Below are 25,959 nucleotides of genomic sequence, written 5' to 3' on the forward strand. Positions count from 1 at the left end.
TTTACGCATTCTTGAAGACGCAAGTGTCACCCCCTTGGGGAAGGCGTCCCTCGTCCTGCGAGCCGGGACTGCTGTCCCGCTCTCCTCAAGGACACGAGCACTGCCTCTTATCTGTCTCCTGTATTTCCTCCTGGACTCTAGGTGCCAAGAGGTCAGGATCTGGGCTTCCTGCAGCTGATTTTCCTGCACAAGTCCTGGCCAGCCTGGAGATAGGGGTGTTCCTGGAAGCTGGCCAGAGAGGTAAGCTGAGCTGGCTTTGCTAGCACACTGCTGGCCTGGCTTGCGGGAACCCTTGAAGGGTTGTGCGCTGAGATATGCCCCTGCTCTGCGTCTGGGAACCAGTGCCACACAGGAATGCCTTGGCAGTTGGAGGGGGGGGTGCTGAGAAAAGGGTGCTGGGGGAGGGGGAGGGAGAGAGGGAAATGGGAGGGGCTTTGTCCAGGAGGCAGCACTTGGACCCCACATGGGGGCACCTTTGAGATATCAGGGAATGACACTGGGATGAGGGGACGGTGAGGATGGTCACCGCAGGGGTAGAGGCTGTTCATCTGCGAGTAGGACAGCGTCCAGAGTCTGTCTGTCCGCCTGTCTGTCCTGCCGTCCACTATTTGCTCACGCACTCATGCATTCAATGAGCAGCACTGCGTGGCTCTGGGCCGACAAAGCCCCCGGGGAGCCTGACAGCCCTGATTTCGTCTGCTGCTCACAGCAGCTGTGTGGAGAGTGCACGATTATCCCAGAGGTGGAAGCCGAGCCTCAGAGACGCTGAAATCCACGTTCAGGGTCACGCGGCTGCCGAGGGCCCCAGCCGGGGTTTACACTCAGCTCGGGCTCGAGCTCTTCCCACGCCAGGGAGGACAAATGGTTTATTTCTCCCGCTCTCCATGGCTTCAGGCTGAGCTGGATCATGGCCCTCGGGCAGCATGATTAAGCCTTGTTCTTTGTCCGAGAAGTTCAGCCCGTGTCCCCACCCCGTGCCCCCACGGTAATTTTGCGATCAGCCAGCTGTCTGTGTCTTCCAAAATCCACACTGGCCAGGCGATGAGCAGGGGCAGGGTCCTAACCCAAAAGAGCAAAACGCCAATTGCTAGCAGAGAGGGGGGAGTTTTGCTGGGCAGGGGCCTTCTCCCTTTGCCAAGAGATGGGGCCGGCATGGAGGGAGGAGCTGAAAATGTTCTTAAAATCACCCCAGAGGTGGCGACTGGGCGTGGTGGAGGAGCAGCCGGCTGGGGGTTTGGAAGCCTGAGTGGTTAATAATCCAGGAAGGTTCCTGATGTGAGTGGCCAGAGGAACAGGAACTGACGCACACCAAGCGTTCCCCCGCTGCACCGAGGATCATGCCACTGCTGGTGCAGAGTTCTCACGCTGTTGCCTGCACCACGCTGAATCCTAAACTCCTTGGAGCCCTTTTGTCTTGCTTTGGTTTTCCCATGTGCTGGGCCAGGGGCCTTCTTGGTCTCCACCAGCAGGTGCTTTTGGTGACCCCCCCCCCCACCTTCAGCCTCACCTCCCTGACTGTGACCTCCTGGGTCCCCACTGTATCATGCAGTGTATTTCCCCCTCACTCAGCTTTGGTGGCCTGCAGATTTGAGAGTCCTACTGTCCACACCCTCGTGCGAGTTCCTGGCACACAGCTGCAAGGGCTGGGCCCAAGGCCGTCTCCATGCGGCTGCCAGCCTTAGAGCCTCCCCGCCAGGAGGCACAAGTCCGTGAACCTGGACTGCTTAGGCCAGGCCTCCACCTCAAAGGGTGCTGCGAGAAGCTCGCTGGAATCCAGCCACAGGGGCTGTTCACTATCCTCCCTGGGCCTGCCAGCAGGACACCAAGCCGCTGGGATCAGAACCTGAACTCAGTGCTTAGTGTCCTTTGCACAGAGACCCACAGTTCAGTGCGTGTCCAGAACCTCGACGGTAAGTTCACCAAAAGGTTTCTCTCTGCACCCCCTACTCCAAGACTCGGGCCTGCCTTGGGGTCCAGGCTACAGAGTGATAGTCTTGAGGCCAGGGGAACCCTCGTGCATACGTGTGACCCACTGCCAGCGGGGAGGGGAGCAGGCTGGAGGTTTGGGTCAGGGGTCCGTGTGATTGTCAGTAAGCCCTGGAATGAAACTCCTCCCTTCCCTCTGGTGCCAAGAGCCGGGCTGCAGCCTTGTGCTTCCCTGGTGGGCCGGGAACTTGAGCCTGCAGCTGGTGGGGCGCAAGGCGGGGAAGAGGACTCAGGCTGACAGGTTCTGGGCCTGGCTGGGAACGCGGAGCTGGAAATTTGATCGGGCGCTGAAGCGGCTCCAGAAGTTTCCCACATTTCTGCAGGGCTTTCTCATCGGAATGTGGGTTTCTTTGAGTAATCTCTCCCCCACACCCCCGGCTGAACCCGTCCCCCAGGCTGACAGGGCGGTGAAGGGACTGGCTGGGGCAGGAAGCGAGCTTTTGCTGTGCTCTTAGTGTTTCAGGACTGGACGTCTTCGTTATGCTCAGTTACAGGCAGGGAGAGTGGGGGAGCCCTGGCCGAGAGGAGGATGAGCCAGCCCCAGGACGCCAGGGTGCTCCGTAGGGCGGCTGAGGTCTGGGGTCAGCACTGCTGGCGTGTCTGGCTCTCAGGCATCTTTCCTGGGTTCACACTGAGCAGGAGGGCACCTGCCCTGCAGCCAGTCTCTTCCTCTCCTGGGCTCGGACGCCCTGACGTCGGCTCCCTCAAGGCCTAGGGGACAGAAGGGCCTGCCCCTGGCTCCTTACCTCTGCCTCCTAGCCACGGGCCTGCGGCCTCAGCCCTGCCCGCATCCCAGTTTAGGCCAGGAGCGTTGAGTGCTTAGCCAAACAAGCCCGCCCCCTTAGGAGGGGCAGGAAGCTGCTGCCATCATAGAAGCTTTTCTTGTTTTGTAAACACACACTTTTTTTTTTTTTTTTAAATGCTTATTTATTTATTTGAAAGGCAGAGTTATAGAGACAGGAGAGACACAGAGAAAGAGATGTTTTCCATCTGCTGGTTCACTCCCCAAATGGCCACAATGGATGGGGCTGGGCCAGGCCAAAGCCAGGAGCCAGAAACTTCATCTGGCCCTGCCATGTGGGTGCAGGGGTCCAAGGACTTGGGCCATCTCCCAGGCACATTAACAGGGAGCTGGATTGGAATTGGAGCAGCAGGGACTCAAACTAGCCCATATGGGATGCCGGCATCATAAGCAGTGACTTAACTTGCTATACCACAACACCAGTCCCCCACATTTTTAAAACAATTTTTATGGGGCCAGCCTTGTGGCGTAGTGGGTAAAGCCACTGCCTGTAACACCAGCATCCCATTTGGCTGCCGGTTCAAGTCCTGACTGATTCATTTCTGATCCAGGTCCCTGCTAAGGCACCTGGGAAAGCAGTAGAAGATGCCCAAGGGCTTGGGCCCCTGAACCCGCATGGGAGACCTGGAAGGAGCTCCTGGCTTCTGGCTTCAGGCCGTTGCAGCCATTTGGGGAGTGAACCAGTGGATGAAAGATCTGTCTCTCCTCTCTCTCTCTCTCTCTCTCTAACTCTGCCTTTCACATAAATAAATCTTTTTTAAAAAAACCAATATTTATTTTCATTTTATTTGAAAGGCAGAAAGAGAGAGGGAGAGAGAGATCAAATGCCCACAACAGTCAAGGCTGGGCTAGGTGGAAGCTAGGAGCCCAGGTCTCAATCCAGGTCTCCCATGTGGACAGCAGGGGCCCAACCATGCAAGCTGCTGTCCCCTGGGGTGCACATCAGCAGGAAGCTGGGATCAGAAGCAGAGCAGGACATGAACCCAGGCACCGAGATGTGATGGGGTGTCCCAATCAGCATCCTAATGGCTGCACCAAATGCCTGCCTCTGAAGTTTTGGTCTCAGAAAGGAGGCAGCCAAAGGGGGAAGAAGGAGACTGCATCAGGCTGAACTGGCCACACCGCCAGGGCTCAGCATGGAGCCCCGGCAGCAGAACCTCCTTCCTACTCATGGTGCCCCCCCAGGAAAGTCGGGGGCCTGGGCGCCTGTCCTGTCTGTCCCAAGCTGTCTATGGACGAGAGACCTCTGCCAGGCTTCTCTGCCTTGTGGGCAACGTGCCTCACTCACCAAGCATCAGGGTGCCAGGTAATTTCCTATGGAAATAGCCACGTAGAGATGGACATTGCTTTGCAAATATCAGACTTGCTCCCAGATGCTCCCGCTCTCTCCACATCCTTCAGACAGATGCTCCAGCCCTCCGAGCGCAGGTTCTTCAGCTGAGAAATAGGACAGTGTCAACCCTAGGCACTTGGTGTGGGCCTGGGGTGGGGGTGGGGTGTGAGGAAGAGCCTGGCAGAGGCTGAACCTTCCTTGTCCTGTAAGAGCAGCTGTCGCAGAATTGTTCAGAGGCCACCCTGCCCTGGCCGAGCTGATGTGACCGTCTCAGCGCCCTGGCCACCTGCTTGTTCCCCTGGATCCCAGTGGTCTGGAGGGTTCCTGCCCAAGCCTTGTCCAGCCCACAGATCCCAGGGCAGTGCCTCCTTCATGGGGACAGCCTGCAGCAGGGCCAGATATTGCGCAGAGGCCGGGCAGCCTCCATCAGCGGCCTAACCCTTTCCTGTCACTGGCCCAGGAGGAGCAGGGGCGGAAGGGTTGGGGGGGGGGGGGACGCAGAAGAGGGACCAGGACTTCCTTCTTCCTGAGGCTCTGAGTACCCAGGAGGAGACAGTGAGGGCTGACCCGCAGGCTGGACCGGTCCACACCTGGGTGAGTGTGGCCCACACCAAGTGTTCACACCTGAACATCCTCCTTGGAAGGCCAGATCTCGCCTTTGTCTTGAAATACTCAGGTCCGGCCAGGCTAGAGAGAGCCCAGGAGAGCCTGTGACACAGAAGGCCCTGGGTCCTCCTCTTCCCTCCGCGGGGGCTGACACCAGCCCCTCAGGCTGCCCTGAGCTTCCGAGATTGCTGGGGGCTGCAAGCCCAGAGCCCCAAGGAAGGCAGGCTTCTGGGCAGGAGACACACAGTCACAGCCACACTTGAGTCCTGCGCCCCAGCCCTGGGGAGGGCGCCCTCACTTCCCAAACTTCCCAGGTGGCCACCCGCCATAGGGGTGAGGCCAGGGGCTCTCTGTGTCTCTTGCCTTGTCAAGACCCTGCCAACCTTGTCATTCACTGATTCACTCATTCATTCGTTCCTCACCCAATTGCTGAGTCCCAGCCAAGGCTCGAGGGCAGGCAAACCTCCTCCTCCTGTGTGACCACAGACAAGCTGTCTCACCTGCGGGACCCAAGGCAAGAGGTGGTTAGGAGGACCCCTCCCAGCTGCCGCCCCCCAGAGTGCTCAGTGAGCACCTCCCACGGCAGACTCTGGCTTGTCCCTCACTGCGGTGTCCCCTTCCCTGCCTCTGCCTCTCAGCCCCAAGTGCCAGGACGCAGCTCCCCTGCCGGCCAGGCCAGGTGCACAGAGGCCCCCATTCTCCGGACCCGCGTCCCCTGGCCCTGCTCCTGGGGACCCTGCCCCGCGACCTCACGACCCCTCCGTTCGCGCGGGCAAAGAGGGGCCTTTTGTTCCGGCCGGGCCGCCGGGCTGCGCGCTCCCGCCCTAATCCGGCTAATTAGCGTCCACAGGGCGCGCTCGCCCACCGCTTTCCCACGGCCGCGAAGAAAGCCCCTCAGTGCGGCGGCCGCGCGAACAGAGGCCGATTCAGCGCCCGCCGCCCGCCGCCGCCGCGCTCTGCGCTGCCAGCCCTGCCGCCTCCCCCGGCGCTCCCTGGCCGCCTCGCGCTCCCTCCGCCTATCTGCTCCGTCCCCGTGGCCCCGTTCTCGCAGCCTGGGTTCAACTTGCCCCTCACTGGGGCTACTGGGGGCCCTCGGCCAAGCCCAGCCCCAGGCCCTCTCGTGGGCTGGCCTGGGTCTGGGAACAAGTGCGCTAGAACTCCCGGGGAGGATGTGTACAGAGGGCGCTGGGCAGGTGAATGGGTCCTTTGGCCTTGGTGGTGGCGGAGGGGGGGGGGGGCGGGGGGGTAGTGTCAGGAAACTCCTTCGTTCGGTCGTTCGTTCATTCATTCATTCATCAGCACACACTAACTAGTGTTTATTGTGTGCCAGAAAGTGTTCCAAGCAGCAAGGAGAAGGCCAGGACCAAAGGAGGACCCTCTCCTACATTCTAGCGGGGAAGGCAAACCAAACCCCGAGGGTGGGAAGGGCTAAGGAAAGACACAAAATCACGATTGCCGTTGCAGGCGGTGAGCAGAGGATCCAGAGTGGCCTCTCTGTGTGGGTGACACTTTGGTGGGGACGCGAGGTGATGACGTCATGGTGCCCCTCCCCCCACCAGAGCTGCAGTGCCCTGAGGAGGGCCAGGCTGGGCAGGGCACAGAGGCCAGGGAGAGAGTGCCTGGAAGACCTGTGGCCCAGGAGAGCTGTTCTTCCTTGGTCGTCTTGTCTTTTCCTCGCCACTGTCAGGGACTTTTGAATGCACACACGAGGAATAAACCACACAGCCCCGTGGGAGGGGTCCTGCCGGGGCAGGGGTGGGGGGAGGGGCTGGCAGGCTGTATCCTGGCAGAAGTAGTGCTTCCTCTTTGTAGAAAACCAGGGGTTTCTTTACATTGAGGTAGTTAAGGAAAGAGGATGGGAGAGCTATAGCTCACAAAGCAACACAGTATTACGTGTTCAGGCAACAGGAAATTAAGAGAGGGACGTGGCCTCCCGTGGGCTTGTGCAGGCCGAGATCACGAAAGAGAGACCACAGAGGGTGGGGCAGGGCAGGTGGGCACATGGAAGACCCCGGCCAGGGCGGGGGTTGAGGGCCCTGAGGGAGCCGGAAGCCCCAGCCAGAGTGTGCTGGCTAAGTGCAGGGTGTGTGTCATGTTTGTGGGGACAGAGGAGGCCTGCGCCCGTTCTCAGCCTCTTCCAGCAGCCCGCTGCCCCGCCCTCACTTCCTGGGCTGGTGGAGCCCGGCCCTGGCTGAACTGCCCCTCCATCCAACAATCCCCTCATCCCAGCTAGCAGCACAGGGCCGGCCCGGGCTCGCAGGCCAGACAGCCTCAGGCCTTCTTCCTGTGGGCTGTGCTGTTGAGGCCAAACACCTGGAACCCTGGCTGGGCTGGACCTGGGGGCTTTCTTCATAACCCTGCCCCTCGCTACTGGGGGGCCTCTCTCACTGGAGAAAATCATAACACACGCACACACACACACACACGCACATGCACACGCGCACACACACACACACACGGCTTCTGCAAGGACAGGTGGGACAAGGGCGTGAGATGTGTGCTATTGGCCAGTGACTTCCTGTCTCTTTAGACCAGCGCGTTTCACGTTTTGATCTATTACCCACATGTGTGATCAGAGTGAGTGCATACGTGTCCTTGCAGTGTTGAATGCAGTGGTCTAGTCTGTTCCTTTTCGTTCCCATTGGATCTTGAACTACAGTTTGAGAAACATTGCCATTAAGTCACAGAATGGGTTGTAACAACTTTGTGGTCTCACCACCTGGAGGGGGCGCTGGGGAGCTGCCCCACTGGACGTACCTACCCCGACTCCAGCATGGCCTGCCTGCTCCTCTGCAGGTGACTTGAGCCTTCATCCATGCCCCCCTGGCCTGCCCCCAAAAGGTTCCCGCAGACCCCAATTGGCCTCATGCCAAGGCGACATAGTCTGCTGGGCTTGGACAGGGTCTTGGGGGTCCCCTTGTCCCTCATTTAACATAGGAGGAGCTGAGGCCCAGCCAAGGACCGTGGTTTATCCCAGGCCACCCAGAGAAGAGGCACAGAACCAGGACCAGAGCTCACATGTCCACCTGTCTGCCCATGGCTTACTTGCACGTCCAGCCCCGTTTTTCTGCCTGATGCCCAGCGTTCCCTCTTCCTTCCATTTCTGGGGTCTGGGAAGTACCCCTGGGCTGAGTGCAGAGGGGATAAAGCAGCAGGATCAGCCTGGAGTCTGCACACAGGAACCATGCGGCCAAAGGCGAGCCTGTTAACACCTGCAGGGACGGGGTGTTTGGCCTGAGGGCTGAGAGATGCTGGCTGGAATGCCCATGTCCCGTATCAGAGTGCCTGCGTGCCAGTCCCACCTCTGGGTTCTGACTCCAGCTTCTTGCTAGTGAAGACTCGATGACCTGGGTTCCTGCCACTCATGGTAGATCCAGATTGAGTTCTGGGCTTCTGCTGTGGTCTAGCTCCCCCCAGCCACTGTGGGCATTTGGAGCATGAACCAATGGATGGGATCTTTGTCTTTCTTTCTCTCTTCCTATCAAATCAATAAATAAAAATTAAAACAACAAAATGCTCGGAGCAGCCTCCTCTGGACAGTGGAAAAGATGTTTTCTGCTCTTCTCAACACAGAAGAGTGCTGCTTTGCAGGTTAAATGTGATGTGCACATGACAGACTTTGAAAAGCCTTTAGGTATACTTTAAAGTTGAAGAGTCCTTGAGGTTGGGGAAGGGTTGAGGTGAAGCCCAGGGCTTTCTTAAGAGGGTGAAATTATTTTCTTGGGACAGTGAATTTATTCTGTATGATATTGCTGTGGTAGACACACGCACTGGCCAGGACCCACGGAAGGAAAGAACAGACATAGCGGGGGGTGGGGGGGGAGTCAAGGGTTGGAATGGGATCCCAGGAAGGAAGGCGGGACATGACAAAGCTGCCTCGCTGTGTCACACACACCATGCAACAGCCTCCCTGAAGTTGGAGCTGGTGAGGCGGAGGAGTTTCTGAGCTAAGTTGCTTCGGAAATTAGTGGGATCTGCAAGACTAAAGAAACCTGGTGATGGAGCCATTTCCCAGGGAATATGGCTCAATTCCCAGCCCACTCTGCATGCATTTTGAAATTGAACAATTAAGTACACGGATGGTATATGGTAGATGGCCAGAGCTAGGTTTCTCACTGCAGGTGTGACGGGTCGCAGACAAGCCAGGGGAGCAGGCTACTCCTGTGACAATGACTTCTGTGGTGGTGGGTTACAGTTGTAACATCTGGGTAAAATCGGCTTTATCTTAATGTTGATGCAGATGGTCCAGTATAGAAATACCCATGGACAGATGTGCATTTAGTTAGCTGTGCACACGGGGCAGAATGCACGCCTGCGTTGCCATGCTCTGGCAGCTGAGGGGTCTTGGAGCAATGAGTACACGGGGTCTCCAGGTCTTGCTTTCTAATCTCATTTTTCCAATAAAAGGGATCAGGACTCTTTAGAGAAATGGCTAGTTATAGGACTGGGACAGGAAATCCACAAGTTGACCCTGCGACATCCTATAGGACTAGAAAGTAAAGATGTCTAAAGAAGAGATACAAATGATGGGAGTGTGTCAAAGGGATACAGGAGCCAACTGAAAGAGCTCCGGTGGCCACAGCACGTAAAGAAACACAAGGGCAGCATTTGGTCAAGAGGTGACACAGGTTAAGGCACCTGGGTCTCACGTTGGCGTGCCGGGTTTGATACCCGGCCCTGGTTCGCGACTCCAGCTTCCTGCTACTGCAGATCCTGGGAGACGGTGATCTTGCCTCAAGTGACTGGGTTCCTATCACCCTCATGAGAGACCTAAATTGGGTTCCCAGCTCCCAGTTTTGGCCTCAGCCAAGCTTAGCTGTTGTGGTCATTTGGGGGGTGAACCAGTGGGTGGCAGTTCCGTTTCTCTGTTTCTCCACCTCTCTCTCTCTCTCTCTCTCTCTCTCTCTCTCTGTCTCCCTCTTTCCCTTGCAAATTAAAAAAAAATGATTAAAATAAATGTAGTAGTTTGGATTACTACCCAAAGTATAAAATAAATTCTGTGAGCCCCTAAATAAATGATTAACTAAATAAACAAATGGGGGAGAAGATACAAAGCTGCTGTGTTGAAGAATCCAGATGACTTACATGCAAGGAGGAGCGGAGCTCCCGCCTCCTGAAAGTGGGCGGTGCCTAATAACTTCCACACAGTGAGAGGCATGCAGAGGGGAGGGAGGAACTTGTCTGCGGAGAAACCTGGCAAACACCGCCTCAGCCAGGCCTCAAGAGGGACCATCCCGCTGATGCGACGTGGCTTGCCGGCGTGGTCTTGCTTCCCCAACCCCATACGTAAGCCCAGTCTAACCTTGAGAAAAACACAGGTGCTCCTCCACCCAGTCAAGGTCAGAGTGGCCGTTTGGCACAGTGGTTACCAGGCCACCAGGGATGCCCACATCCCGTCTTGGAGTGCCTGGGTTCCGCTCCTGTCTCTGCTCTCCATTCCAGCTTCCTGTTACTAAGCGTCCCAGGAGACAGCAGGTGATGGCTCAGAGAGTTGGGTCCCTGCCACCCACGTGGAGACCCAGACTGAGCTATATTAATAATGCTAATGATATTGCAAGGCTGATGACAATGAATGAATATTGGTTTATTTGTTGTGGCGAATGCCCCGTACCACTGTAAGATAATAATAGGGGAGGCTGTGGGAGGGGTATGGAAACACTCCAGGCCATCTTGGAAATTTTTTCTCTCAGTCTCGGCGTAGTCTAAGGTACAAATGCTATAGAAAACAGTGAATGCCTCATTATGTTAATTACTCACAGTTTCTGAGGAATTGTGGACAAATGGAGCTAGAAGAAGGCCTTGGGGAAGGGTATTTCAGGGGCAGTGCTGCAACACAGCAGGTAAAACCACCACTTGTGGCACTGGCATCCCATCTGGGTGCTGGTTCAAGACCCACCTGCTCCACTTCCGATCCAGCTCCCTGCTAATGCACCTGGGAAAGCAGTAGAAGATGCCCTGAGTGCTGGGGCCCCTGCACCCACATGGGAGACCCAGAAGAAGCTTCCAGCTCCTTCCTTCAGACTGGCCCAGCTCCTGCCCTTGTGGCCATTTAGGGATTAAACCGGTGGATGGATGATCTGCCTCTGTGTTTGTCTCTCTCTATATATAGAACTCTAACTTTCAAATAAATAAATAAGTCTTTAAAATGTTTTTTCAAAACCCAAACAAGTAAAAAAGCAAATAGATCGACTTTTAAAATCAACAAATGCAAATAAACAAAATGAGACTGAAATCCTGTAAGAAAAGCATAGGAACCTAATCAAGACTGTCAACAAGTGACTGCTCCCTTCTGCGTCCTCCCGCCCACCCCCACTAGGATGGCTCCTGGTCCACCCCTTCATACAGAAGGCCCCAAGACTCTCTGCCAATTGCTGTATCACGCTGACACTCCCTTTTGGGAGAAGGTTTTAAGAAGGGCAGAGAGCACTTGGGGAACTGCTCAGGAGGAGGAGGGTTGTGGAAGAAGCTCTGTGCATGCCCCAGCCCGGGAGGAGGGGACAGAGGAAGGGCTCCTTGCACAGGGTTTCCTCGGCCCTTCCTGATCCGGGAGGGCCCCTGGAGGAGGTGAGCAGGTGAGGAGTCTCTCTGTGCTGGACTCCTCGCCCCCCGCCCCTTCCCAGCAAGCCCCATCAAACCTCTGGGGCCAGCTCTGCTCCACCCCCAACCCCGCCCCAGGGACAGCCCTGCAGAGCTGTTAAAGGCCAGCTCTGGAATCAACCAAGTTCTGCCACTCTGCCTCTTAGCAGCAGTGGGGCCTGGAGGAGTCGTCTGTCCTCTCTGAGGCTCAGAATAGCGCCAGGCGCTGTGGCAGAGGTCAATTGAGATAGTGCCTGCGAAGACAGGACCTGGTCCACGCCGGGGATGTGGCCAGTGGGCTGCAGTCAACCTACCTTCCAGCGAGACCCGGTAGTCGGCCGTGTCTCCCTCATCCCTGGGAACCAGTCCTGCCCTGCAGCCCAGGCCCACTGTGGCAGTTCTAAAACCTGATCCCCAAATGTGTAAGCCTCTCTCCATCAAGAGGTGAGGTTTCTGTCTGCTCCTGTGAAGTCTGGGCCATGTGGACACCTAAAACCTCAACTAACAGAAAATGGCAGAAGCGATGTTGTTGCCGGTTTCTGAGCCTAGGCTTTAAGGCAATGTCAGCTTCGACTTCCTGTCGCTTAGGACTCTCACTCTTGGAAGCCAGCCACCATGCCGAGAGGAAGTCGGAGCAGCCTGCAGAGAGGCCATGTGGAAGGGACAGAGGCCCTGGCTTGCAGGCCTGGCGGAGCTCCCAGCCCGCAGCCAGCTCTCGCTCGCTCACCACGCACAGAATCGTGCCTCCCCAGATGAGCTGCCCCAGCTTCCCCCTGCAGTGCAGAAACCAGCCTTTCCCAAGATGCTCATGTAGCAACATAAGCTGAATCAATGACTGGTGACGTGCTCAGCTACTAAGTTTTGGGGTTGCACAGCCCCATAACCTGAACATGTGATGCCTGGGTCCAGGACTCCTCCTTTTTCTCCTCCTCTGTGTGCTCAGTTGCAATGCAGGTTGTGGTGTGGTGGTTTAGTGCATGGAGTCTGGAGCCAGATTGCCTGGGTTCAAATCCCAACCTTCCCACACAGCAATAATATGATTCTAAGCAAGCTACCTATTCTCTCTGGGCCTCAGCTACTTCATCTATAAGATGGGGATCATGATAGTAGATATTATAGAAATGTGGGGAAGATTGAATGTACTAATAAACACGAGGCCTGTAGAAAATACCTACCAAGTCGAGGTGCCAGCCCTCCTGGGTCCTGGGGCACTGGGCTGCTGGGAGCTCCCTGGGATCTAAGATGAGCCTTGCCTGGCCATTGGGGCCCCCACCTGACTGCCCAGGTGTCACCAGTCTGCCTCCCCAGTCTGTGAGCTGTCATTCATCTTGCAGGTGCCAAGCTCTGTCCACGAGGTGGCCTTGCTCCCTCCCATGACCCTTCTGGCCCAGCCTCTCTGGCCCACAGCCCCTCCCTGCACGTCCCTGACCCTCTCGGCTGACTTCGCTCCTCTTGCTGGGCTGTTAGGGAATAAGGAAGAGTCGCTAGGTGAGGGTACAGACCCCCCTGTGGGAGCCAGTACACCGGTGTGTGGGTGATGAGTTTAGTTCATAGTTGCACTGGGAAATGGAAGCTGAAGACATTGAATCCATCGCAGAAATGAGTCCAGAGTGAATGGGCCGCGGCAGGGCAGGTTTCGTGGTGGGAAGCAAGAACATTTTTACTGTCTTTCCCAGGAAGAGCCTGGCAGCGTGGGCAGGTCCCCAGGAAGCTAAGGTTTCCACTTAACGAGGTTTAGCCAGAGAAGAAGGAGCACGCTCTGGGAGACTTTCCCACGCCTCCTGGCGCAGATTCTGAGGACCCAGAGCGCCTCGGCTTGGGGGCCCTTCCCCAGGACTGGGTGGGGGCAGCACACCCCAGCCCCTCCTCAGAGCTTTGCCTGAGCACTGAGGGGGTGAAATTCCCCCGGGGCACAGGGGCTTTGAAGGGGCAGAGCACAGGGACCGGTACCTGGCGGGAGTGATGCCTGCAGGACCGGTGCCAGCTCCAGCTGCTCTGCCCCTGAGCCCACCAGAGCACCATGGCTTCAGGCTGGGGAAAGCCACGTTCACCTGGCTGGGGACCTGTGGGAACAGAATGCGGGGCTGGGTCCTTACCTCCTCTCCCTCGGAAATAGGGAGGATGGAGAGAGCCTGGGCCCATGGCGGCTGTCGGGGAGGACAGGGGCCCGGTGGGAAGGGGAGGCAGGAGTGTAGCCAGGGAGGCGCTGTGTGGAGCAAGCCACCCTAGCCCAGGGGGCACCGAGGGGCCTGTTCCAGGATGGGTTGAGGGGGCGGGGAGAGAAGGGGAGCTGGGCAGAGCGGAGAGACCCTGGGTCCAAATTGGGCCCTGCAAGTGCACCCCCCCGCACCTGCTCACAACAGCTTCCACGGGAAAGACCGTCTTGCTCACAGGGTATCCTGTGAATCAGCCAGAGGAGCCAGAACTCAATGCAGTGCCAGACTTAACTGCCCTTGGTGTGGAGAGACGATCCTGTCTGGGGGCTCCCAGCCCGGTCAGAAGCTCTCAGTCCTGGCTGGCTGCATGGTGGAGTCTCCTAACGCTGGACTCCACTGCAGACCCACAGAAGCCAGGCAGCTGGTAAGGCCCAGGTGGCGGGGTTGGAGAGCCTGGGATCAGCCCCACAGAGGACTCTTCCACTAGCTGCACCTTGCTTCCCGTGCCCGCAGCAGGCTGGGGGCAGCAGCCAGGGCAAGATGGAGTCGGGCCATCTCTAGTTGTCACACACCCCTCGTGGGGCTCAGCAGATGTCCTGGCTCTGAACAGAGGCTCCGGCTTTCTGCCCCCCAAGACTGAAGTCTCCCAGCCTCTGCTGCCCTTGTGCGTCACCCCTCCCCCCCGACCAGGCCCAGCAGACCCATTGGCCTGGCACAGGCCAAGGCCCTCTCTCTCAGGTCTGGTGTGCAGCTGGCAGGAGGCTTGGATTCTGTGAGCAGCCACATTGAGATGCTGCCCCTGTTCTGCCCTAGTTCAGGATTTCAGAGCCTTAAGGCACCCTCCCTGGCCTTTTCCTGCTCCTGCTGTCACCCTGGAAACCAAGGGGGAGGGCGGGCAGGGTTGGGCATGGGTAGGGAGCTGTGCTGGCTGGCTGAGCGGAGAGAGGCCTAGCAGAACCAAGGCTGGGCTCAGCCTGGAGAAAGGCCTGTTTCCGAGGTTCCTGGCTCCAAGGGGGATGTTTTTTCTGGTTTGTCTCCCCCGATGAGGGTGCCTTTTCTTGTCTGCGCAGAAGTGTCCTAACTGGTGGCCGATGCATCGAGCTGCCTTTTGAGCAGCTTGTGGGGTTTGCTCCCAGAACTCCCCGTGGTGGCTTGCTCTGGCTCTGCCCCAGGCATCCCAGCAAGACAAGGAAAAGAATCACCCTCTCCTCCCAGATCCAAGCCAGCCAAGACCCCCAACTGCGGCTGGGACCGGAAGGCGCGGCAGGTGGCTGCGTGGAATCAGCCTCAGTTCCCTGGGCATCCCCTGCGCCCAGGAGCCCGTCACAGCCTCCTGGCCAGGGGGTTATCTGTGAGAATCAGCAGTGAGATCCAGCGGCCATGCTGAGTGCTCCATGACTCTCAGACTCCGCGAGCCTGGGAGCGCTCTCTCCAGCAGTCACGGCTGTGCACATGTCACACAGCCAGCGTGAAACTTGAGGGGAGGCACAGGAGGGGGGCCCTAAGTGAGAGGCCCTGCTCCAGATGCAAGGGCATTGTCCTGGGTCCCGGCCCCAGCTCTGCTGCTCTTTTTATTATTATTATTGTGGTTTTGTTGTTGCTGTTGTTGTGTTTATTTATTTATTTATTTATTTTGAAAATCAGAAATACAGAAAGCGGAAGATCTTCCATCTGCTCGGTCACTCCCTAGACGGCAAGGGCTGGGCTAGGCTGAAGCCAGGAGCCAGGAGCTTCTTCCAGGTCTCCCACATGGATGCAGGGGCTCAGGGACTTGGGCCATCTTCCACTGCTTTCCCAGGTGCATTAGCAGAGAGCTGGACCAGAAGTGGAGCGGCTGGGACTCAAACCTGCGCCCATACGGGATGTCCGCGCTGCAGGTCGGGGCTTTAACCTGCTGCACCACAGTGCAGCCCGTCTGCTGCTCTTGTATCACCTGTTCTTGGGTGTCCGGCCGCCATCTGGAGACAGGACTCTCGCCCTTCCCAGCCAGGGCTGCAGGTGGGTGGGAGGGCAGGTGCCTCCCTGGCCGACAGCTGCTCCCGCTGAGAGGGGTGATCAGGATGGCCTGGCCAGGCCCCTTCACCAGGCTGCAGTCCCTGTCCCAGCTGCTGTGAGAGTTGATTGCTAAGGCTCAGGGTTGCTCGCTTCTGCACAATCTGGGAGTGGATCCACTCCCAGGTACCCACCCCTGACCCACCATCTTGCCCTACTCACTGCCTGACCCAGGCTACCACATAGCAGGCCCTCAGCCTTCAAAGGGGACACAGCAATCCACAGTGCTCGGAGCTCCCATGGGGTCATGTTGAGGCTGGAGGCCACCCTCTGCCTCTGTTTCTCCCCTGCCCCACCCTCTGCCTTCCCTGTCCTGCTCCTATGAGTGCTACCCAGGCCACTTCCATAGGGATGCTGCTTCTAGGACCCCAGCCCAAGGCCCCAGCAGGGGGGCAGAGAAGCTTAGGGCCTGAGCTGGTGTGGGCGGAGGTAGGTAGTGGGCGGGGGGGGGCTGCTCCACCTTTTGCCACCCTCGTCTCACTGCGCCCCCTGAGCCTCCCACTGGGAGCCACCCATCGGTAGTCCTGTCCTACTGATACAGCAGCAGAGACCGGAAGGGCCCCTCTCCTCTAAACCTTGGGTCACCAAGGACACCGAGGGCTTCTTCCAGGCTCCAAAGCTAGTGTCCTGCCTGCTGCCCCACAGACAGCCCCCCTGTCCCTGCCCTGGGATTGGCAGAAGCCAGACCCTCAGCAGGAAAGGACTTGAGGACATTAAGACCTGGGTCCTCCCCTGGGGTAGGGAGGACAGGAGCAGCTGGCCTGGCCACCCAGCTGGCAGCTGGACGGGGCGGGGAGGGGGGGCTTCCTGCGTCCTTCCTTCCCCTTTCCTGCTGGGAGGAGGGGGCTCCCAGCTTCCTTCCTTCCTGCTGACACTGCCCTTTTCTGAGCGGGTGGGAGCGTGGGGACACGAAGCACTGGACACAAAAGCAGGGTATGTGGGAGCTGTCCAGGCACGGCCGCTGGCAAAGCTGGGGACTCGCAGGCCAGAGGGCTTCTTGGAGCCTGTCACTGCACCATGTCACACTCCCTCTGCTCTGGCTTCTGAAGAGAGGGAGGATCTTGGGCACCTGGGCTCTTCCCACCTCTGCACACACACGCCTGCCTCCCTGGGCCTTAGGGGAAGGGAAATCTCCAGCAAGGTTCAGGGGAGAGGCTGGGGGCCCCAGCTGGCGGGGGGGCCGAACGAGGAAGAGGAAGTAGCGGGTGTTTTGCTGACGGCCTAACACCCCATGTTGGCCTGGCCTGTCTCAGCAGCCTGGTGCCTGCATCAGTGGGTAGCTTACGGGCTGCAGCCACTGCTTCCTGTGCCCAGCCTGTGGGGAGGCTGCAACAGCCATGACTGCCAGGACCAGTGAACACTCTGAACCCGAGACCTGTTCTGATAAGCTCAGGCTCGGCCGGCGGAAGGAGGTGGTGGCCCCACAGCCCCAGCAGCCGGCCCTGAAAGCTATGTTTACCCCAAACCTTCCTTCCGCTCGGGTGCAGCCAGGAAAGCTGCAGCCGTCTGGGCTCTGGGGCGGGGCAGGGCATGCTGAAACAGGAGTTGACTGAGGCTTGTGGGCTTGTGCAAGCTTCCAGCCCCAGTGCGGAAGGGTGGGAGGAGGACAGTTGCAAGCCTTCTGGGGGCAGCTTGGCAAGGCGGATCTCAAGCCCCAGAGATGAACACAGCCTAGGATTCAGCACTCCGCTTCTGGGAAGGGAGCCGGAGGGAGGACGAGTATGTTCAGGTGAGGTGTGTGCACCAGGACACTTATCTCAGCCTCGGTTACAGCTGACCCAGTGCTGGGAGGTTGGGACAGGCACACGCGGAGAACTTGGCAGCTGCCATGAACATTCTGGTACATGGCCTTGGTTGCTGCCACACACGATTCTCCCGGGTGTAGACGAAATTCCTGGGTTCAAAGGACTGTGAGGTTGGAGATGACGCTGCAAAACTGTGTTTGTCCCAACAGCAGTCCCACCCCCGGTGCACGAGAGGCCCAGTTCTCCAGCATCTTTGCCAGCACTTAGTACCGGCAGCCTGTTGAGTTTTGGCTCTTCAGCTGAGTGTGTAAACGTGTTGACTGTGGTTTTAATCTGCATTTCCAAACATATGGCAACAGAAAAATGGACAAATTGTATGTATTTATAACATGAAAATCTACACGGCAATAAAAAAATGAACTACTCATTCACACAACTATGTGGATGAACCTCAAGACATGATCACACACACCTTGTATGCAGAAGAGCACACCCTACACAGTTCCATTCATGTGAAATTCCCAAACAGGCAAAACTAACCTAGGGTGATGAAGGTCAGAGCAGTTGCCTACAGGGCTGGGGGAGGCATTGACTAGGAAGAGAGTGAGGGAACTGTCTGGAATGTTGGAAATGTCCAATATCTCAATCTGTGTAGTGGTTAAATAAGTGTTTGCAGATGCAAAGTTTTATCAAACTTGTCATGTTTTTAATTTGTTGTATGTAACACATACTCACATAGAAGAAGATGTTTACATATTCAGCAAGCGGCTGGTGTAAGGCACAGCATGTTGAGCCACTGCCCGTGACACCACCATCCCATGAGTGCCAGCTCAATTCCTGGCTGCTGCACTTCTGATCCAGCTCTTTCTGATGGGCCTGTGAAAGCAGCAAAGATGGTCCAAGCACTTGGGCCCCTGCCACCCACTCTGAGACCCAAATGGAGGTACAGGCTCTTGGGTTCAGCCTGGCCCAGTCCTGGCCGTTGTGGCCATTTGGGGCGTTAACCAGCAGATGAAAGCGCGCTCTCTCTTTCTGTAATCTGCCTTCCAAATAACTAAAATAAATCTCTAAAAAAATTCATCACAAAGAGGAAAAATAATATAGACCTATATTGATTTGCCTGGAATTATGTTCAATATACATTAAGTGGGAAAAGTAGGTTGAAAATCTTGTGGTCATCTACAGATTCTCTAGCTAATTGTGCTTTGGAGAAAGTTAGGTGTATCTCTCACTTTAAGCTAACATATAATTGTAGGGTTTACATCTAAAATGTTTCCTTTGCCAAGGTTCCAAAGTGCATAGGAAACATCATATATAGATATGAAACAAACCAATGGTTCTCTGATGTGGAAGCCAAATATTACAGCTCGCAGTACACAGTTTGAAGAACTGAAGAAATGTGTATCTACAGGGCCATGATAAGACAGGAGAATCTGAATTATATTACATGGAAACAGTTGGAGGGATCTGGGGATATTTAACTTGGAAAATGGAAAACATAGAAGTGGTTACTTTTGAGAATTTGAAGCCTATTACCATATGGGTCTCATACTCCCTCAGTGCCATTGGAGAGAGTAACAAAAAGAAGCAAGGTGGACATCATTAGAGAGAGGGGCTTCTACCACTGAGGGGGTGAATGAGCTGGCCATCAAGGTTCCAGACATTCTCTCTCTCTCTCTCTCTCAAAGATTTATTCATTTATTTGAGAGGCAGAGTTACAGAGAGAGGGAGAGACAGAGAGAAAAGTCTTCCATCCACTTGTTCGCTTCCCAGATGACTGCAATGGCTCAAACTGGGCCAATCTGAAGCCAGGAGCCAGGAGCTTCTTCCAGGTCTCCCACGTGGGTGCAGGGGCCCAAGGACTTAGGCCATCTTCTGCTGCTTTCCCAGGCCATAGCAGAGAGCTGGATTGGAAGAGGAGCAGACGGAACTAGAAACGGTGCATTTATGGGATGCTGGCACCACAGGCGGAGGCTTAACCCACTATGCCACAGTGTCATCCCCTCTCTTTTAAAAAATTATTTATTTATTTGCAAGGTTGGAGACAGATCTCCTAGCCACTGGTTCACTCCCCAGATGCTCCCAACAGCCAGGGCTGGGTGAGGCCAATCCAGGAACCAGAAACTCATTCAGAGTCTCTCATGTGGGTGGCAGGGACCCAAGTACTTGGGCCATCACCTGCTGCTTCCCAGGATGAATTAGAAGAAACAGGAATCAGAAGCGGAGCTGGGACTTGACCCCATACACTCATTTTTGGATATGGGTGTCCCAAGCATTGTCTAGCCTTTGCACAATGCCTGCCCCTATTCCTTCCATCTCTGACTCCAACAGTCAGACGGTGAAGGAAAATGGTACAACCAGAGCCACACAGGGAAGCGATGCAACTAGAATCATAATCCTGCCCTCCAGCAGGGAGAGTCTACAAGAAAATCTGCGGAAAAGAACAAAAAATGTTAGACTGCTTGCAAAAAAGTCATCAACCCTTCCTTCTAGCCCTGCAAGAACACCCTTGCCAGCGTGGCTCTTCAGCGCCTCTCCTCAAGAGCCCGAGCTCTGGGACTTGCTTTGGCCGCTGGACCGTTAGCAAACGTGAAGCAAGCAGAGGTTGGAAAGGAGAGCTTCCGCTCTGGGCCTGCCCTCATTTGCTCTGTGGTTGCCGCCCTGTGACAACTCCAGTTAGCCTGCCCATCAGGCTAAAGTCCCAGCGCTCCCACCACCCCCAGCAGATAAGCAAGCGACAGCGAGTTCCAAACCCCAGACATGGGAGTGAGACCATCCCACCAAACAGCCCCCAGCTGACCCCCAGCTGCCTGCAGCCACCCAGGAGAGGCTGGGTGGGGCCAGCGGAAGTGCTGCCCCCAATGAGCCCAACCCACACTGCTGACCCACGAAATCATGAGCTGCTACACGCTTGTCTTAAGCCACTGAGATTTGGGGTGGGGTATTAGGTAGTAAAAGTTAAACAATGAGCATCTTCTATGTTTTTTTTTTAAAGTCATAGAAATCACACATTTCAAAGATTCTGGAGGCAAGGAGTAACTTAGTCATAATATATTTCCAAAATTAGAGAGCAGGTGTTTAAGCTAGCAGTTAAGATGCTTCATTCTACACTGGAGTACTTGACTTCAATCCCTCACTGACTTCTGCCTCCAGTTTCCCACCTATGCAGACCCTGGGAGTCAGTGGTGATGGTTCAAATACAGGGCTTCCTGCCACACACATGGGAGACCTGGATGGGGTTACTGGCTCCCGGCTGTGGCCATTCCGGGAGGGAACCCAGCAAATAGGAGCCCTCCTCCCCGACCTCTCTCTGTCTTTCCCTCTCTGCCTCTCTTTATAAACAAATAAATAAAATTAGGATACTCTCAGCCTTGGATGGAGATAGACAGGTTCCTGACAATATGAAAGAGAGAGATGTAGTAGGTATAAGGACAGCAGCAAATATAATGATTGCTAACATTACTGTGCAGGTGCACACCAAAGACCTTCCCCTACTTACTCATGGAATCATTTTAACAAGCCTTGAAGTCTGCTGTAAGACAGAGACGTGCCCCCTGGAAGATGGGGAGGCTCAACCCAGGCTGGTGCTTGTGAGGAGCGAGGGCCTCTTGGAGCAGTCATGGAGGGAGGACGTGTTCCCTTGGAACACCTGCTCACACCTCCCGGAGTTCTTTTCCACTCCGCAGCCTCCTTCCCCTTGAGCCATCCCCACCTGTCCTCTCCCTAGGAAATCTTCAGGGGGCTTCTACCTAGTGTTTGGTAATTTCCAGACTTCCAAGTCAGAGTCCCTCCTTCTAGACTTCCCACCGCCACTTCCCACCCTGCCCCACTCCCCTTTTCCTTCCAAAGCCAAAAGTTACTTTGGAGTTGCCCTTTGCACAGAGACAGAGACCAGGGAGCAGAAAAACTCAAGAACTAGCCCAAAGTCATCCAGCTGATCCCCCCTCGGTTAGCAGACCATGGACTTCTGAGGTCCCAGCCCTACGTTGTCCTATCATGTGAGAGTATTCTGGAGCTGTCCATGAACTTGATTGGGCTCTGGACTTTGGGCTCCAGGGTCCAGAGAAATGAAGACAATTCTCATAGTCTTTGAGCTGATGGAACCAATAAAACCTAAGGTTTTACCCAGTGGTGACAGTGTCGTTTTTCCTGTTCTACCTTGGCTTGCTCTATTTTCACCCCTTACTCTCTGAAATAATTTTGTTGTGAGGTGGCTGGGTCCAGGTTCCTGTCTCCAACACATGAAAGAATTTAAGAAATGCAGGGAGACACAAGATTTATTTGCATGCAAAAGCAAAAGTACACACTTGGGACAGAGTACAGGCATGCTCAAGAGAAAGTTGCCCTCCATGAGGTTCAAGTCTATCCCTTAGGAACAGGGAGCCATAGCAGATGGTGTCTGCGGTGGAGCTTAACTGCATATTCAGAGGGAGAGTTTGGGGCAGGGTTTGAGTACCACCCACTTCCTTGTCTTTTTTGGACAACTTGGAAATGTCGTGGCATCAGGTGCGTGATAAGAGCAGGTGTTTCAGCCATAGTTTTGATTGTAATGATCCTATAATGAGCTACAGGTCTTCGTGGGGACGCAGCTGGCAGCCATGTTGAATAATTTGAGCCGGTGCTGGTTCCTAGAGGTGAAACTGTGGAAGCTGTAGTTTTCCACTTCACAGAAAGGGGGTGCAGGTGGGGTTGCAGGGTAGGGGGGGTTGGTGGCCTTACCTCCTCCTTGCTAGCCCCTCCCTGCCTGTAAGGATTTCAGTCTCTCCCAGGGTTGGGCTTGTCCACACTGCTGGTGGACGTGAGAGGTCGGGTTGCTGTTGTGTGCAGCTGGGTGGGGGGATCTGCATGAGTGTGCGGGGACACGTCTGTCTGTCCGTGGAAGCCAGCATCTGTCTGTCTGGGTGTGATGTGACTCAGACGCTGAGGCTCACATTTCTCAGCACCCCCCACCCCTCCATCACTGCCCTGTAGCTCTCACAGCAGCTGTGTCCCCCCCTAACCCCCCCCCCCACCACCACAGGAAAAGAATGTCCCTGGCAGCCACGATGCCTGCCCCAGGCTGGATGCGGCAGCACAGGTGGGGGTGCCATGTCCAGCTGGCCCCAGGACAGGGCCGAATGCCCAGGGATGTTTCCCCGGAGCGTCCCCAGTCCCTGCTGCCCATAGCAGCTGCTGCTCTCTAGCATAGCATTGTCCTAAGAGGCGCTGCAACCCAGCTCTTGCCGGGGGCTCAGTCCATAGACTGAGTTGGCTGGTGATTCCCAGAGGACAGGACTCCACCACCTATGCATAGCCCACCCCCAGCACCTGTGTGCATCAGGAGCTGTGGCCTGGCCAGGGAGCTCTCAGTATGGCCAGGAAGAAATCCCCTTGCTAGATCTGAGTGGCCGGGGGTTGGGGTGGGTGGTGGGACTTCTTGGGGAAGGGCACGGTGATTCTTAGATGTTCAGTGGGAATTAAAAACTTGACACCATTAATTCTCATGACAACAGCAGGTCAAAACTGATCAGAGTCATGGGAAATGTTTAGAAACATAATTTTGGTGGTTTGGAGAGGCATAGTTGTGCTCTGGGGGGAAGGAGAGGCAGTGACACCTGCAATGGGTGGGTAGGCGGCCGAGGAGAAGGTGAGAGGGCAGTCTTGGCAGAGGCACTGGCTGGGCAGAGGATGGCCACTCTGGGAGCCCTTCTGGTTTTGTTGTGGGATCAGATCTGGTGGCCAGGACAGCAGTGATGGGAGAGGCCCTTGGTGAGACCCATGGGCCTAGGAAGGTTTCAGAGAGGAGGGGACAGAGACAAGGAGAAGGTCGAGGGCCCATGTGGGACGACAGCTTTCATGAACTTGGGAAGGCCTCTGCTCCCGGTCTTGAACCTGAAGGCCAGAGGCCCAAGGACTGGGGGCCAGAGTATCTGAGACAGGAGGGACCCTGAGCTTGTCTCAGCAAGGATGGCCAGGCCTGAGAATAGGGACATGAGGACATGAGGACTCAGCATGGCTCAGGAGACTCGGGTGCTGCCCAGCCTCCATCCAGCTCCTTCTGCAACTCCCAGGGGAGTCCCTGCCCTCACTCAGGCTGCACCTGAGCAGCCCAGAGGTGAGCAGGAAGCTCTGTGCTGTGTGACCTCACACACATCTCTCCCCCTCTCTCTGGGCCTGATTAACTAGTAAGGCTAGAGGGCCATGTAGAGGATTGCGGGACCTGCCCAGGCTCGGAGCGACAGATGCAGGGATCACTTGGTGATGTCTGCTTTGTCCTCTCAGGTGGCCTGGTAGCACATGTACCTCATATCTCCCATCTTCACAACACCCTTGGTGACATCCCATGCTCGAGCACTGGCCTGAGGACAAAGCCTCCACTGGGAAGTAGATCTCCCATTCCATCAGCCTTCCATATGTTTGCCCAGGGCCAGACATCTGCATAGAAGACAGGTGTCTCTGAGCCCCTGGCACCTGGCCTCAGGTAGACAAAGGCAAAGCCAGTCTGATAAGGAAGAGGAGGGAACGAAACACTCTCAGATCAGGAGTTCTTGGCCCATTTATTTTCTCTGGCATTTTGAGAAACTTGTGTCCCACTCCTCTTGTTTATAGCTAATAAGAAAGAAGTTTTGATTGTTGTTTTGTTTGTAGCTGAATCAGACAAACATTTGTAAGTACTGTCTAGAAAGAAAAGAACAAGGGAAACAGATGAATTGTACAATTTGGTTTAAATAGAACCCCAAATCTTAAGAACTTTAATTAGAAAATAAGAGTATATTTGTGGAGCTGGCACTGTGGCCAGTGGGTTATACCACTGCTGTGACACCAGGCATCCCTATCAGAGAGTGGGTTCAAGTCCCTGCTGTTCTGCCTCCAATCCAGCTCCCTGCTGTTGTGCCTGGGAAAGCAATGGATGATGGTCCAAGTACTTGGGTCGCTGCCACCATGTGGGAGACCCCAGTGGAGTTCTGGGCTCCCATTTGGAAAGTGAACCACTGGCTGAAAGATCTCTCTCTCTCTCTCTTTTTTTTTTTTTTTAAATTTATTTATTTATTTGAAACTCAGAGTTACACAGAGAGAGAAGGAGAGGCAGAGAGAGAGAGAAAGAGAGAGAGAGGTCTTCCATCCGCTGGTTCACTCCCCAATTGGCCGCAACAGCCAGAGCTGTGCCAATCTGAAGCCAGGAGTTTCCTCCAGGTCTCCCACGTGGGTGCAGTGGCCCAAAGACTTGGGCCATCTTCTACTACTTTCCCAGGCCATAGCAGAGAGCTGGATCGGAAGTGGAGCAGCCGGGTCTCGAAACAGCGCCCATATGGGATGCTGGCACTGCAGGTGGTGGCTTAACCCTCTATACCACAGCACTGGCCCCAGATCTCTCTCTCTCTCTCTCTCTCTCCTTGACTTTCTTCTTCCCTCTCTCCCTCTCCCTCTTCCCTCTCTGTCACTCTGCCTATCAAATAAGTAAATATTTTTAGAAGAGTATGTGAACTGTATATTCTATTGTATACTTGTCAATGTGTGTCTGTATGTAAATGTAGTGTATGATGATGTCCAAAGTGCTTACGTGGCATCACTGTGATATGAATGTGGATTTAGTGTGTGCATGTGTTATGCAGCAACTATGTTTACAGAGCATGCAGATGTATGACAATACTTCAAAAATTCATGAAGATGTAATTAAAAGATAAGCTTATTTGGGTACAAAAAGTTTTGAAACCCATGCAGTTTTTTCATAATGTGCATTTTCCTGTGTGTTCAGTGTACGTATAGGCATGGTGCGTAATGTAGACAGAAAACCTAGAAAAGGTAGGTATGGTATGAATGTGTGTGTCACGTGAGTGCACGTGACCCGTGACATGTGTGTTCCAGGTATGCATGGGGCATCCTTGCTCTGTGAGGCACTGGCCTTGAGCAGGGCCCGGCAATGGCGTGAAGTGACATTGAAGTTTGAAACAGCTGCCGGTGGGAAAATGAGCACAGCCAAAAATGAGCGCCAGGACCCCTGCACGTGCTTCGGGGCTCCCTCTTGCAGGAGGCTCTGGGGATCCTCCTGCTGGGCTCCCCGGCTCTGGGAAGCGCAGAGCGGTAGCAGTTGCTCACTGAGCCGGGTTCGGAGGCGCCACAGTAGAGAGGACGGCGGAGGGGACAGCCGACAGCCCGCCATGTGCCTGGCGGAAGCCATGGCGGCGGCTGTACTTCAGGCTCGGGTTTGTGGAGCCGGGTTGTTGATCTCAGCGCTTCCTGCCACAGCGGAAGTGCACAGGTCGGGGGCAGCGGCTGTGAATGTTTTTGCAGAGTTGGGGAGGGGCAGACCCCAGGGGTGAGGCTGTTCCTGGCGCGGGGCCGCTCGCTGGTAGGTGTCCAGTACAGAGCTGTGTGGCCCAGAGGGAACCTACGAGAGCGACAGCCTGATTTCCAGCACCCTCGGAGCGGGGCTTCCAGGGCAGGGCTGGGGCGGACATGTCTGTCCGCCCTGCTGCCCTCTTCCCTGCTGCCGTTATCCGGCCTCTCCCCCTGCAGCCCCAGTACTTCCCACGGCCTCCCGGTGCCATTGTTCGGTTTTCTCCGGACCCAGGCTGGCCTCCACCCTCCCTCAGACCAGAAAAACGGCATGGTGGCGGCAGACTGTGGGGAAGGGACAATTCTGGGGTTGAGGAGAAGAATTAGATTTCAAATGCGGCTGATCAGAGCAGCCTCAAGGGAGGAAGCCAAGGTTTAGGAAGAAAT

At 55.7% G+C, this 25,959-nt stretch overlaps 1 long non-coding RNA gene across 4 annotated transcripts in view; it reads left to right on the top strand.

The window, feature by feature from the left end:
• The window catches only part of LOC108176363 (uncharacterized), an 82,443-nt gene that overhangs the window by 43,323 nt on the left and 13,161 nt on the right, over positions 1–25,959 (top strand). For all 4 annotated transcript variants that reach the window (XR_007916609.2, XR_007916602.2, XR_007916606.2 and 1 more), the window contains exon 2: positions 142–240. This is a non-coding gene — a long non-coding RNA (uncharacterized lncRNA). The remainder of the gene's footprint in view (positions 1–141; positions 241–25,959) is intronic.

The sequence above is a fragment of the Oryctolagus cuniculus genome, chromosome 2 (genome assembly GCF_964237555.1).
Source record: "Oryctolagus cuniculus chromosome 2, mOryCun1.1, whole genome shotgun sequence".
Classification (NCBI taxonomy): domain Eukaryota; kingdom Metazoa; phylum Chordata; class Mammalia; order Lagomorpha; family Leporidae; genus Oryctolagus; species Oryctolagus cuniculus.